Here is a 13,413-nt window from a genome sequence, read left to right as displayed (position 1 = left end):
ATGGTTTGTCTATATTCTTAGGTATGAAGCCCTTGGTAAATGGTGATTTGTACTGATGCTTATGACAGCCGTAGGTTTTTTTTTAGGTAATGTTGATACTTAAGAATTCTTTTAGTGAGACTGAACTTGCACAGCCTAGCTCAAAACTGCAGCAGAGTGTCTTTGTGTTTGGAACTACTGAACTTCATGAAAGTTGAGCAGCAACAGACTGTCATCCTATTATTTGTGAGGCTGATGTAGCTCTGAGAGGCTGTAGACTTTACAGTCAATGTTGGGATGACAAACCGAGTCACTGAAACCTCCATTTTGGACAAAGGCATTCTTTCTCATAGGTTGGCTGTGTTCACTTTCCCAATATGTGCCCGACTCGTGCAGCACTTGTAGAATATACCCTCACCCCATCAATACCTCTGCTTAATTTGGGGGAAGATAAGTGCTGGCGATTTGGTTTTTACTACTGTTTACTGCACAGTCTTATAGTTGGGGAAGAGTGGATGCTATGCAAAAGTAAGAAGTAGGGATATGTTCAGAAATGTCAGGTGTGATCTGTGATTGCACATGAACACTTACTTCACGTACCCTAAACTTACCTGCTGCTGCTGTAGCATGCTCCTCATGGCCTCACTGTCCCCTTGTCCTGGGCTCCACCACCTTCCTGTCTTCTGCACAGTGGGGCCTCCAGAGAGGTGCTTGTTTAACCATAGGCACCTAACTGAGCTCAGAGAAATGGACAGTCAGACTAAGGGGGGATATTCTGTTGTTGCAAGTTTTACTTAAAATACAGGCTGCCACCTCCAGCTCTGTGGTCCCAAGGTTTTTCCTGGGCTACAAGCCATTGTGTGGAAAGGCTTTGAAGATCTGGAATTCCACTGTAATGGGTGTGATTAGTTCATCTCCCTCCATATTTATGCGTTTCCTTTTTTAAAAGCAACAGGTAGAACTAGCTTAAGAACAAATGGGTATAAACAGATTGTGGGCTTGGGCTGGAAGAGAGAAAGGGGAGAAGATGGGTAAGAGTTTTTTTTTGTTGTTTTTCTGGCTAGAATAGTGGGACAAGAAATTAAATCGTCCTTGAGATGGACATGTATTAGTTTTCCAGTTGCCTGCATGGCACTAGATGATCTGGCTGACTGCTTTTGCAAGGGGAAAAGACTTGCTGGTAAAGTCCTGTGTTTTGTCCCATGTAAGTCTGATGCCAGACCCTAAAACAAAATTGCTTGTTCTTCTGCAGCATTGGTAATTCCAGTGGTGGCTTTTGCTTATGTAGCTGGTAGATACTGCTACGTATCTTCTGCAAAAGACCAGGTCTGTTCTGAAACCTTTTCTCTCTTTAGATGTATTAAGTGGCACTGTTGGGAAGAAGCCCAAGTTTTACAGTCAGGAAACAAAACGCTTGTTCTCTGGTGCTCCCTGTACACGAAAGAAACTATTTGATTCAGTTGAGAAGAAAGAAGAGATGCAAACAGGTAAAGCAAGGTTGTCTTCTAAGGTCAAGTGTCTAAGTGTTTCCAGCTTTTCTTATTTGGTGGTAGAAATCAGTCATGTGGAAGCTTGCAGAGAGGTATATGGAGGGAGGGTATCCTCTCCAAAAGGCAAAATGCAGCAGAAGGCACATCTTGTGATGCACTCATTTGATGCCACACATTTAGAGGAGTGAATACTGAAATTTGGTGTTCCTAACCACCATGCACTCAGGAAGCTGCTTGGTGGTGGTAGTGCTTTCTAGTATGCTTTCTAGTATTTTTGACTATTGATTGACCAGAGCTATTTAAAAATATAGAAAGCACAGATAACGGACAAACTAACTTCAGTTATTGGATAACTGACCTCTATTGGCATCATCATCTTGCATTGTTATTTGTAAATATGCTGCTCTTTGCAGTAGGTTAGTATCACACCTCTTCTTCCACGCTGCTTACTAACAAGTCTTTCCCACTTTCCAACTGTTTTAAGCTGTTTTTCTTCCTGTTTCTGTGAGCTCCAGAGGAGCAATCCTCAAGTTTCCACTCTAATGAATGTTTTTTATACCTCCCTGCAGTAGCATGTAGGCTAGTTTTCCACTAAGATCCCCAGCAAAGTACTTACCAAGCATACACTTTCTTGTAGGTCAGGAAATGGGTGATGAGGATGATGTATTTTATTCTGAGATACGTCATGAAGATATTGTTGCCTCAGGGGTGATTACTGCATTTGAAAGCTTCATCAGCCAACGAAAGAAACTGTTCTGGGTAATGTGCACTCTCTTAACATGTACACCATGGGTGAAATTTTCTCATAGTAAACACAACTGCCTTTCAACAATTGGTGCAAATATCTAATCTGTATTTTATGCCCAAGAGTTTTGGCTGCAGTGTCTGTTAGCCTGGAGCTCTAAGTGTTTTGCACAGCCCCTGTGCTCTCAGAAGCCCTAGAGGAAGGGCAAGGAGTGACTCTTAAGGGAAGTTTTAATTAGGTTCTTCCTTTTTTCTCATTTTTGTGTTGGAACGTAAGACTTGTTTAGGCGTTTAAAATACTTTCATCAGAAGGAATGGATTTTTTTTGAAGAATAACCCAGCATAGTGGCAGCACACCTAAATTGTAGCCATTGGTATTTGTTCTCTTGGGGCAAATATCAGGCATAGGAAAACTTAATTTTGGATCACAGAGTTTATTAGCTCAGCATAAAAACTACAGAGGTTTTTTATAATGGAAAACAGAAAGCAATGCAGGCTGCACCAATTGACTATAACATGTGGATCCATAAGGGCATGCTGGTTCCCTCCAGAGTAGTGGTTTGCTGGTGGTGGTTTCACAGTCAGTAGTATTGGTGATTATTGTTGGTTTGCTCCACAGTCTAGACATACCTGACATGCAGCGTGTGTAACTAATTGTTACTGTTGATTGAGCTGTAACATGTCAGCATTAAACCAAGCTTAATATGAGAGGACAATATCTGGCCCATCATGAATCTTGTATATTTTAAAAGCTTTAAACAAACCAGATGTGTCAGAGCACACCTTATACTGGGCTGACACTCTGGATCATGCAACAGTGATTTTTTTTGAGTTTGCATTAGGTTCTAACGCTTAATTTCTGGTACTAGCTGTTGAGTCGAGGCTGAAGGTGGGTACGCTTACAAGTCAGTTATGATGAAAATACACATAATTTGTATTCATGCTGATCTGAAGTGGTGCTAACAAAGACCTGACTTTGTGCATCTGCTAAGTGTGTCAGAGTTTAGTGAAGTTCACTTTTTTGCTGGCTGGCTAGCAGGATCCTGACCTGAAATCACATGGGTTACACAGATCTGTTGGTGTGAGTAGTGTGGCTGAACAAAACCAGTTCACGCTCACAGCATTTTGCCTGTGTTGCTATCTCCCTCTAGTTTAAATCTGACTTAGGATGGTTTCAGCTGAGCGCACCCCACAGGGCAGTGTGTGCTCCAGGGAAATGCTTTGCAAACTGGATTTTTAGGTTTGGGGTTGGGCTGTTGCCTGTCCCTGATGGTGTATCCTGTGGTTAGTCCAGGTACAAAAGGATGGAGATGCATGCCCAGAACGCACTGAGGACTTCTGAGGAGACCATGTCTATGCTGCTGAACCAGATACATGAGCGCAGGTGAGCTGTCTGCTGCTGGCTGAAAACAGCTTTGGCTCCATGTGAATTCTGATTGGTATGAAATAGAAATGCCTCTTTGTAGCAGAGCCTGACCTTCACAGCTTTTAAGGCAGAAAAGGTTGTTTGTGCCTTTAGCTGTTCTGTAAGTGGAGTTTCAGATGTGTAGCTCCAGTGTTTTGTCCCGCTTCTCTTGTAAGAGCAGAGAGGATGGATTAGTCAATACAAAGAAGGCTTGAGTCAGGAGTGGCTGATTTAGACAGCCTGAAGAGTGCTTTTTGCTGTCATCATTGTTCGCAAATCTGTTAAAAATCCTCTTGGTACACTTAGTAGCTTCTGTTGCTGTGTTTCTGAGAGTGAACAAACAAGCCAGGCTGACTTTATTAGTGAACTGGGTGAGAATAAAAGTAAGGGGTCATTTATTCCCTCTTTGTTATAGACCCATTTCAGTAGATGGTCTCTGTGCATGAAACAAACGTCAGCCAATGGACTTTACAGGTATTCACCTGATGGGGCTTTCAATGGGTCCTTTTGCTTCATGGCTTGTCAGACTTCTCAGATGGGAGATGCATTCAAAATCAGGTGCAACTGTTATGGATTTGTTATTGGCAAAATACAGGCACAACTTGACACGTGCAAGTCTGTCTGGCCTCCATATCTGCTACACGTTGTTTTGCAGGATTTAGATTAAGTAGGGTATGAAATTATAGTAGTTTTTATTTAATAATTGCATGGGGAAACTTATTGTATGCTCTGTGCTGAGCCTCAGAGTATACAGCCTCTGTGCTGCTACCTGAAGAAGGCTGTTTGGCCAACCTACACCTTTGATTTGGCGTGGTAAAGCTATTTGCGTGTTTTGAGAACAAGACTTCCCTGTCAAGCCCAGCAAGGACACATGACTGCATAGAGGCAGGTCTGATGTTGAAAGCAGAGCATGGGGATGTCGGTCACCTTGTGCTGCTGATCCCTGAGAACTTATCTCTGTTTTCTGTTGTTAGACTGAATAAGCTGGATGCCTTCCAGAAGACTGTTGTTGAGGAGCTTGCCAGCCTTGAGAAGGAAACCCAAATCTTGGCGAACATGGAGAAGGATGCTATGGTGTGTATGACTCCTCTTGTGCCAGACTGCAGGGGTGCCCCTTCCAAAGTAATTTGGGGTTTCTTTGGGGCTCTTCTTAGGACTTCTGGAACGCCCAGTTACTCAAACTGAATTCTCTCTTCAACCAGCGGAATCAAAGGTACGCATCTGCTGTCTGTTGTGCCTGCTCACAAGTCCTGTGATGGCTTCAAGTTAAAGAAGTAGCTACTTAAAAGGAGTAGCCTGAAGCTGGTATGGCACCTCTGCTCTGTGTTTTTTGATGGAGCCTTTGCAGTCTTGTGAGGTCCGTGAACTGGGACTAGGGCTCAGTAGGGGACTCTCTGCATGGGAAGCTGTGTAGGGTGGGCACACACCTCGAGAGACCTGTGCCAGGGTCTGGAAAGGGATGAACCCTCAGGTCATGTCTGTGTATAGGGGTCAGAGGAGGTGATCCTTTCCTCTATTTAAAAAAAAATAATAAAATGCTATTGGTACAAGTGCTGGGCAAGAAGCTGCAAAAGGGGGAATCCCAAGGTTCATCCTTATTGGTAAATATCACTAAGTTTCATCCAGACCAACTATACAAGCTTACTTTTCCTTCCAGAATTCAGTCTGTTGACTCAGCCCTGGGTGAGGAAGCCTGGAGCTTTTCCAGTATGATCCAGGATCCAGAACACCACAGTAGGTGCTGTGTCCAAACCACTCCAGGCGTGTGACTGTGACAGGAACCATCACGTAGTAATACTTCTCCTGGGTTCTTATCTGAGGGATTCCATCATCTGTGGGCTGGCTTTGGTGTAATCAGTGGCCTGTGTAGCTCATTAAGGATAAGTTTCTATTACAAGCCCTGAGCTGCTCAGGGTGCAGGCATTTCCTTACCACAACTGCTCCTGGTGATGGGTCCCTCAAAGAGCAGCAGGGCTGAGAAAGGAGTAGTCACATCATGGGAGCTGCTCATCCTGCAGTGCCTTGTTCCACATTAGGTATTTGGGAGTTAAAAGCTGAAGTTAAACATTCTCTTCACCTCTCTGCATTTTCTTGTCTAATGCAACATAAAAGCTTATTCAAACTTCTTGATGTTTTTCATTGCCTATTTTTTCTTTACAGTATGAACGCCCAATGAAGAAAGCAGCAGAAAACAATGTTCGTTGTTCCTTCTGACTAGCAACCCCTGAATTCACAAGAGCTCTTAATGTCTGAGCATCTTACGCCACATAGAAAAGATGGTCATATGAAGGATATATTAATCTACTTTAAATGGAAAGAAAAATGGGGGGGGGGGGGCAAATAACATTTTTCACACACAAAAAAAAAAAATCTCAGTATCAATGTAGACTGCTTGAAGGTTCCGGTTTTGACTCCTGTGTCGGTAACATCAAGATTTTCTGCAAAATGCAAGACAGGTCCAATAAATACCAAAGAAATAAAAAAAGAACTAAATAATATCGTGGTTTATCCAACAGCCTGATACGCATTGGCTGTCTCTGAGTACTCTGTTAATACCCTTATCAAATGTAAAAGTACTTTAATTCTAAGTAAAACACTCCTTGCATAAGAGAACAAACTCCTCATTCCTGAATCGATGCACTATGCATGCCTGTTGAAAGGCACTTTCTAGAGTCCTGTGTAACCTGTGTGGAATGTTTGAAGGGTAGCCTTTCTCACCTGCATGCAGCACTGTGGGAGCTACTGGCTTGAAACCAGGGCCACTTGATTCTTGTTTGCATAGATGAAAGCCCACAGGGATCACTAGATGTTGGCCAGATGCCTGATGGCACACTGGGGACTGTGGAGGGTAAGAAACTTGGAGTACTGCAGAGAAAAAGCCATGTGAAGCTGAAGAACTTTTTTTAAAGCCAGTGACTATTGGCTTCTAGGAGAGTGCAAAGTACAGTGAACAATGTTAGGATTAGGTTAGCATCAAAGGTCTCTTGACAACAAGCAGGAGCTAAGCTGTGCTATTTAACATCATCCTTTATTTCAACTGAATTTCCTAAATTACGGTTGCTTTTCACAAGCTGCATTTAATGCTGTGGCAAACTTCACACGTGCTTGTGCATCTCAATGAATGTGTGGGAATGTGGCATGTTTCCAAGCTCTGTGCCTCTACCTACTTATCTTGTAAAACAGACTTCAGGTTACTGGGTGGGTCAGAGTTGAAGGAATCTTCCCTGCACACAGCATACCTTCACAGCAAAAGCCCAGCTTTGTCAGGGTTCGTTTCACTGCTGAATACCTTTTGGGGAGCTGAACCTGTTGTCTTCTGAAGATTATGCAGGGTAGTGCCTGAGTGGAGAACAGTGAGCATCTGTAGCTGCTGTCGCGGCATTGCTTGCTGGAGATACTTGCTGGAGATCAGGCTCGCGCCTTTAGCTTAAGTATTCCTGGCTGGGGTTGGTGTGAGTCAGGACCTTCTGAATTCTGCAAGGTCACTGAATCTTCACTTGTAACCTGTGTCCTTAGGGCATGTGTCATCTCCTTTGCGACAGATGTTGCCTTGGCTGGGCTGGTTTAGGCTTGCTTGCCTGCGTCTGCAACATGCTTATTGCCCGAAGGAAGTTTTGGAACAGGATGAAACATGATGGCTCTTTCTGCTGTGCGTCCTGTTGTGCTACATTTCCCCACTGTGGGTGATGGTAGAATGCTCTTTTTGCATCTCCTATGACTTTAAGGAATACATAGGGATGTTTTTCATGTAAGTATTTTTACTAGGGCATTTAGAGGAACAAAACTGAAGCATAGTGTCTCTCATTATTGAATCCTTGTCTAATCTGTCAGTAACAAGCTTGGAAGATGTGTTGAACACTTCAGGGGGCTTGGGTAAAGGAGAAATCAGGATCTCTCCCTTATTAAAAGTTGTAGTTGTTGTATGCATTCACACCTGCTTTTAACAGATTTATTGGAAAAGTCTCGACCCTAAAAGGCTGGTTTTACTGTTAGGGTGGGATAAGAGAAGAGGAAGAGCTGCCGCGCAGCTCAGATGTCTGTTCACCCTGCGCTTTTTTGTATTCCTGTGTATGAAATGCTTTATCTATTGAGAAGCTCAGCAACCTGTAAACTGTCCCAGCTAGAAGGACATGCTGGAAGCTTTGCTTTTTCCTAATGGTCTTTATGTCTGTGGTGAGCAACAGATGTGCGTAGAGACAACCTCTGGAGCAGGACTTAGTTCTTCTGTTCTTGGACAGCCCATCTCATACAATTTCCCATGCTGTTTGGCGGGTTTGAGGTGAAATCCCCTGAAATCCCCTGAAGTCTTAAGTCCACTCAGTTTCTGCAGATAATGTGTTGGCAAAATGGCCTTGTGTGAGTTATCCTAACGCTTGCTTTTGGAGATCAGTTTGCTGTCCTTGTCTTTTTTCCCAAGCAGGTCTCCTTACACCCTGATGCTTTTCATCGTTTAACTGACATTCTTTTAAATATTACTTAGCCAGTTGCTTCTTTTAATTTCTTCTTTTTTGGGTAAGTAGACAGAGCTCAGTTTTCATCCTATTGTCTGAGCATCACCAACAAACTTGATGTGGGTGCTGTGAAGACACATGAAGGCATCAGTACCCAGAAAAGAAGTGGAAAATAGGAAGTGCATGTTGAGGACAACTGCTTCATGCTTTTTTAGCTCTTAACCACTTTAATTAACCTGTTTAATAATAAATCCTGTTATAGGGCCTGCTATCTCTATACCATATCTCTTTCGGGGTACGATGCTCTGCCAAGAACTTGTTTACCTGCATGTATCAATGCAGTGGTCTGTCCAAGGTCTCCTGTCGCCCAGTGGCAAGGCTGCATGAAAACCACAAGACACCAGCAAAGGGGGTGTTCTCTGGGGCTGGAAGAAGGCCGAGTGACTGGGGAGCTGTGTATTTCTGCTTGTCCTGGCCTGGGGTCAGCCTGCCCTGCCCTCAGTGAGGTGTGCTGCTGGGGCTGGCTGTGTGCTGGGACATGTCCTGCTCCTAGAAGTGGCATGACTGTTTCTATGGGAGTGGTGTGCTGGAAAAAGGATGTTCTTCCAGCAACAGCTGAGAGTTAGTGTATATTGAAACTAAATACAGCAATAGAGCCTTTCTTGGTCATATATTATACAGTGGTTTTTGTTTATCATGAGCAATTGCTGAGAAGAAAGTGCTACTTAAAGCCAGATGGTGAGAGGAGCCCAGCAAAGCTGAGCCTTGGCATACATCAGCAGCCTGATTTCTCTCCTGTAATTCCAGTTCCTAAAAGGACCTTCCTAAAGCTCATTCCTTCCTCTTCATTTCCTGGGAGGCTACTAATACCCTAAAGCAGCAAATCAAACTTGATAGCTTTCTCTGCTCTACTTAGCTTCCCTTTCCTTCTGCACATACACATACCCTGCAGTGAGCCTGAAACAGCAGGCCAAGTGTTTGTCTACCTCCTGTCTGTTCTTTCAGTCTGAAATAAATATTTTTTGAAATTGAGTTCAGCTGGGACCTAATGGAGGAAAACTGAGCTGAGAGGCAATGAAGGTACAAATCTGAGAATCAAAGGATGACCTAGTGGGCAAGTATGAGCTTTGAAAAAACAAGTTATTCAAACATTAGCTTTGTTTAAAAGATAAGTTTCTGTGGGTGCTGGAGACCTGTGTATGGAGATCTAGGAGGTTCCCAGCTACAGTACCATGTGGGTTAGAAAAAATATGCTAACTGTCTCAATAGGTCAGTTTAAAATTATGTCAGAAGAGACAGTGTGTGTGGCATTTCCATGGGCATCGAATCTCAGCATGGAAGTGTACGTTGGCCAGAAGGAGGCAAGCTAGATGAACATAAGTCCCCAAAACTGTGGTGTCTTTTTGGAGAACAGGTCCGGTTTGTAATCAGCAGGACTCCTTGCAGTGGAGTCTACTCCACTGTAGGCAGCCACCCTTTTGCCTTGGTTTCTGATATTGTAGTCCCTACAAAACTGCTAGCTGCCTGCCTGGCCTGAAGCAGCAATCATAGCATGTGGCTAACTTCACTGGCAGAAATATTTTATGATAAGCATCTTATCTCACAATAAATAACTTAGAAGCATTTTCAAGTCATGTCCTAGTGCATATTTGGCTGCTTCAGCCTTCACCGGAGCATCACCGACCTTTAGGAAAACACTAGCAGCAATTTGCTATGGAGATCACAAGCAACTCATGAGAAGTGCTGTAGGGAACCTTGGTGCAATATCTAGTCCTTTACACCAGTCCTTGATGTCTGTGTGGTTAGTGCCTGACCAAGTGAGTCGTGTATCCAAGTCTTTAGGCCTGCAGTATGAACACCTTTCCTGGTTATAGGAGAGGAGCTGCCAGCACCACGAAGTTCTTGCTCTATCCACCCAGAGGAACGGTGATGCACTGGAAGGATGTTAGAAAAGGTGATTGGCACTGCCCTTGCATTTGTGGTATTGCTAGAAGAGGAGCTTGGTAAAACACGGTGCTTTTGTTCATTTTTTTCTGTTACAGAATCACAGAATCATCTAGGTTGGAAGAGACCTCCAAGATCACCTAGTCCAACCTCTGACCTAACACTAACAAGTCCTTCACTAAACCATATCACTAAGGGCTACATCTAAATGTCTTTTAAAGACCTCCAGGGAGGAGGTCCTTCCCTGGGCAGCCCATTCCAATGCCTAACAACCCTTTCACTAAAGAAGTTCTTCCTAATATCCAAACTAAACCTCCCCTGGTACAACTTTAGCTCGTCCTGTCACCAGGCATGTGGGAGAATAGACCAACCCCCACCTCACTACAGCCTCCTTTAAGGTACCTATAGAGAGCGATAAGGTCACCCCTGAGCCTCCTCTTCTCCAGGCTGAACAACCCCAGCTCCCTCAGCCGCTCCTCGTAAGACTTGTTCTCCAGACCCCTCACCAGCTTCGTTGCCCTTCTCTGGACTCTCTCGAGCACCTCCATGTCCTTCTTGTAGCGAGGGGCCCAAAGCTGAACACAGTACTCGAGGTGCGGCCTCACCACAGCCGAGTACAGGGGGACAATCACTTCCCTAGACCTGCTGGCCACGCTGCTTCTTATACAAGCCAGGATGCTCTTGGCCTTCTTGGCCACCTGAGCAAGCTGCTGGCTCGTATTCAGCTGACTGTCAACCAGTATTCCCAGGTCCTTCTCAGCCAGGCAGCTTTCCAACCACTCATCTCCCAGCCTGTAGCTCTGCTTGGGGTTGTTGTGCCCCAGGTGCAGGACCCGGCACTTGGCCTTGTTGAGCTTCATACAGTTGGCCTCAGCCCATCGGTCCAGCCTATCCAGATCTTCCTGCAGAGACTTCCTGCCCTCGAGCAGATCAACACACGCACCTAACTTGGTGTCCTCTGCAAACTTACTGAGGGTGCACTCGATCCCCTCATCCAGATCATTGATAAAGATATTAAAGAGGACTGGCCCCAGCACTGAGCCCTGGGGGCTCCACTAGTGACCTCCAACTGGACTTAACTTCATTCACCACGACTCTTTGGGCCCGGCTACCCAGCCAGTTTCTAACCCAACGAAGCCTACGCCAGTCCAAGCCAAGAGCAGCCGGTTTCTTGAGGAGAACGTTGTGGGAAACGGTGTCAAAAGCCTTACTGAAGTCAAGGTAGAGCACATCCACAGCCTTTTCCTCATCCACTAAGCGCATCACTTTGTCATAGAAGGAGATCAGGTTCGTCAAGCAGGACCTGCCTTTCATAAACCCATGCTGACTGGGCCTGATCGCCTGGTTGCCCTGCAAATGCCGCTTGATGACACTCAAGATAATCTGCTCCATGAGCTTCCCTGGCACTGAGGTCAAACTAACAGGCCTATAGTGCCCCGGGTCTACCCTCCGGCCCTTCTTGTAGATGGGCGTTACATTTGCTAGCCGCCAGTTGACTGGGACCTCCCCTGATAGCCAGGACTGCAGATAAATGATGGAAAGCAGCTTGGCCAGTTCTTGAATTTCATGAAAGATATTCTTCTTAGTGAATGCGGGAAGGCGCATGGCTTGCCTGTTGGGCTGTACGAAGTGCTCCTACTCTGCCATTCCCCTGTGGTGGTCCAAACTTGCTAATGGGTGAGAGTGTGCCCGGCAAGCTTTGTCTTCAGCTGGTAAGGCGTGGTTTGGAAACTGCATCTAAACATAGCACAAGAAGAGAAGAGAGTCTGTGCATTGGAGGAGAAAAAGATCTGTGTAAGAGCTGCAAAGAGATCAAATGCAAAAAGACTGCGTTCTGGCAATATAGCTTGAAGCACTGCATGAACATGTAACTGCCTGAAGCCCTACTCAGCCTATGTGTTGGTAGGAGCAGCTTTTAGGCTGGATCCTCTTTGCCACCATCAGCACCAGCTGAGACCTCAGACTTTCTTTCATCCTGCTCCTATGGTTTTATTGAACCTGCTCTAAGGAGAAATGAAATGCATCTTTCAGAAATACACAAATGTTTTCTCAAACCTGAAGGGGGAAAAAGAAGTGATGGTTTTTATGAGGATAAAATCCTAGCACTTTCACATAAAAAGAGGATAATCTGTTTCCTTTTACTGCCCTAACTGGAATTCAGAGGCTGATCTGGGCCAGGCTCCCACTTCTTGTTCGTTTGAAATAATTTTCTAGGAACTGAGTGTCAGTTAAAAGCCTCTTGTAGTTGCGAAGTCTTCGCAAGAGTCACTGGAAATCCACGTGCTTCTTTCTAGGCAGTGTAGACTGTTTAATTTACTTATTTTTTCTTTGGTAGAACTCCGAAGAGGATGTCTTGAAGCCTTTATATAACAGAAACAGCGGGCACAAGAATAGTGATGCATTTGGTAAGGCAGCCTATACTGACTGACAGCATTCCCCATCTTGGCACAGAATGGTTAAACCAGGCCCTTCCCCACCACGCTGGTATGTTTGGGTGAAGAGGTGATATTTTTAAAATCACAGCATGTCTCAACGATGATGCTCCGAGTATGCCTTCACGCCGTCATACGCAGCAAAATCTAGAGATGTTTTTCACTGTTGTGTGTGGGGCACCACAGAGTACATGAAATTAAGTGTGAACAAAACAAACTGAGAGTCAAACTTGCTTGAACTAGCAAGTGGGATGCAATAGCCTTCCTCCTGTGCGGTGTTTAGAAACTTCTATCTGTCCAAGATTGCTCTTCTGATGCACTTATAAGGGATGAATCAAAAGGATCTCTCCAGCCTAAATGTGCAAGGTGAGAGAGAGAGAGGCCTGGGAACACGGAGGCAGCAAAGCTACACAGTTTAATTTTTGAGAGTCTGTTTGGATTTAATTTGGGGCTGTAAGTGTTTTCTCTCTGCTGGGACAGGCAAACTCAGTGTGAGGTATTTGCATCATCTACTTCATGCATCTGAGCCAGGAACGAGCTGAGGAATGAAGCTGGGAGCCTACATTGCCCATGGAGCCACTGTTAAGAAGTAGGACTGTCTGCAAGGGACAGGGATGTTTACTCTACCAAAGAAAGGTACCTCAGGTAGGAAGTGTAGAAATCCCATGTCTGCACATTGTAGGAAACTTTGTCCTATCAACCCAACTATTGTGCGTGTAGGTATGAACGTGGGATGCAGAAATACCACCTGCCCAGTCAACTGTGGGCAGAGCACAGCCAACAGTTCCATGAAAACCAAAGAGAACCTTAACACCAGTGTGAGTGCAGGTGGTGTGTAGTTGTGGGAGATGTCTCTTGGTCTGAGTGGAATTGCCTAAAAGCTTTCTGAAAAATTTCAGAAAAAAAGTGATCTCTAATTACCAGTTCCCAGCAATTCATGCCGTAAACAAAGGGGAGGGGAGACAACC

Source organism: Cygnus atratus, chromosome 2 (assembly GCF_013377495.2).
Source record: "Cygnus atratus isolate AKBS03 ecotype Queensland, Australia chromosome 2, CAtr_DNAZoo_HiC_assembly, whole genome shotgun sequence".
Lineage (NCBI taxonomy): Eukaryota > Metazoa > Chordata > Aves > Anseriformes > Anatidae > Cygnus > Cygnus atratus.
This window is presented reverse-complemented; position numbering follows the sequence as displayed.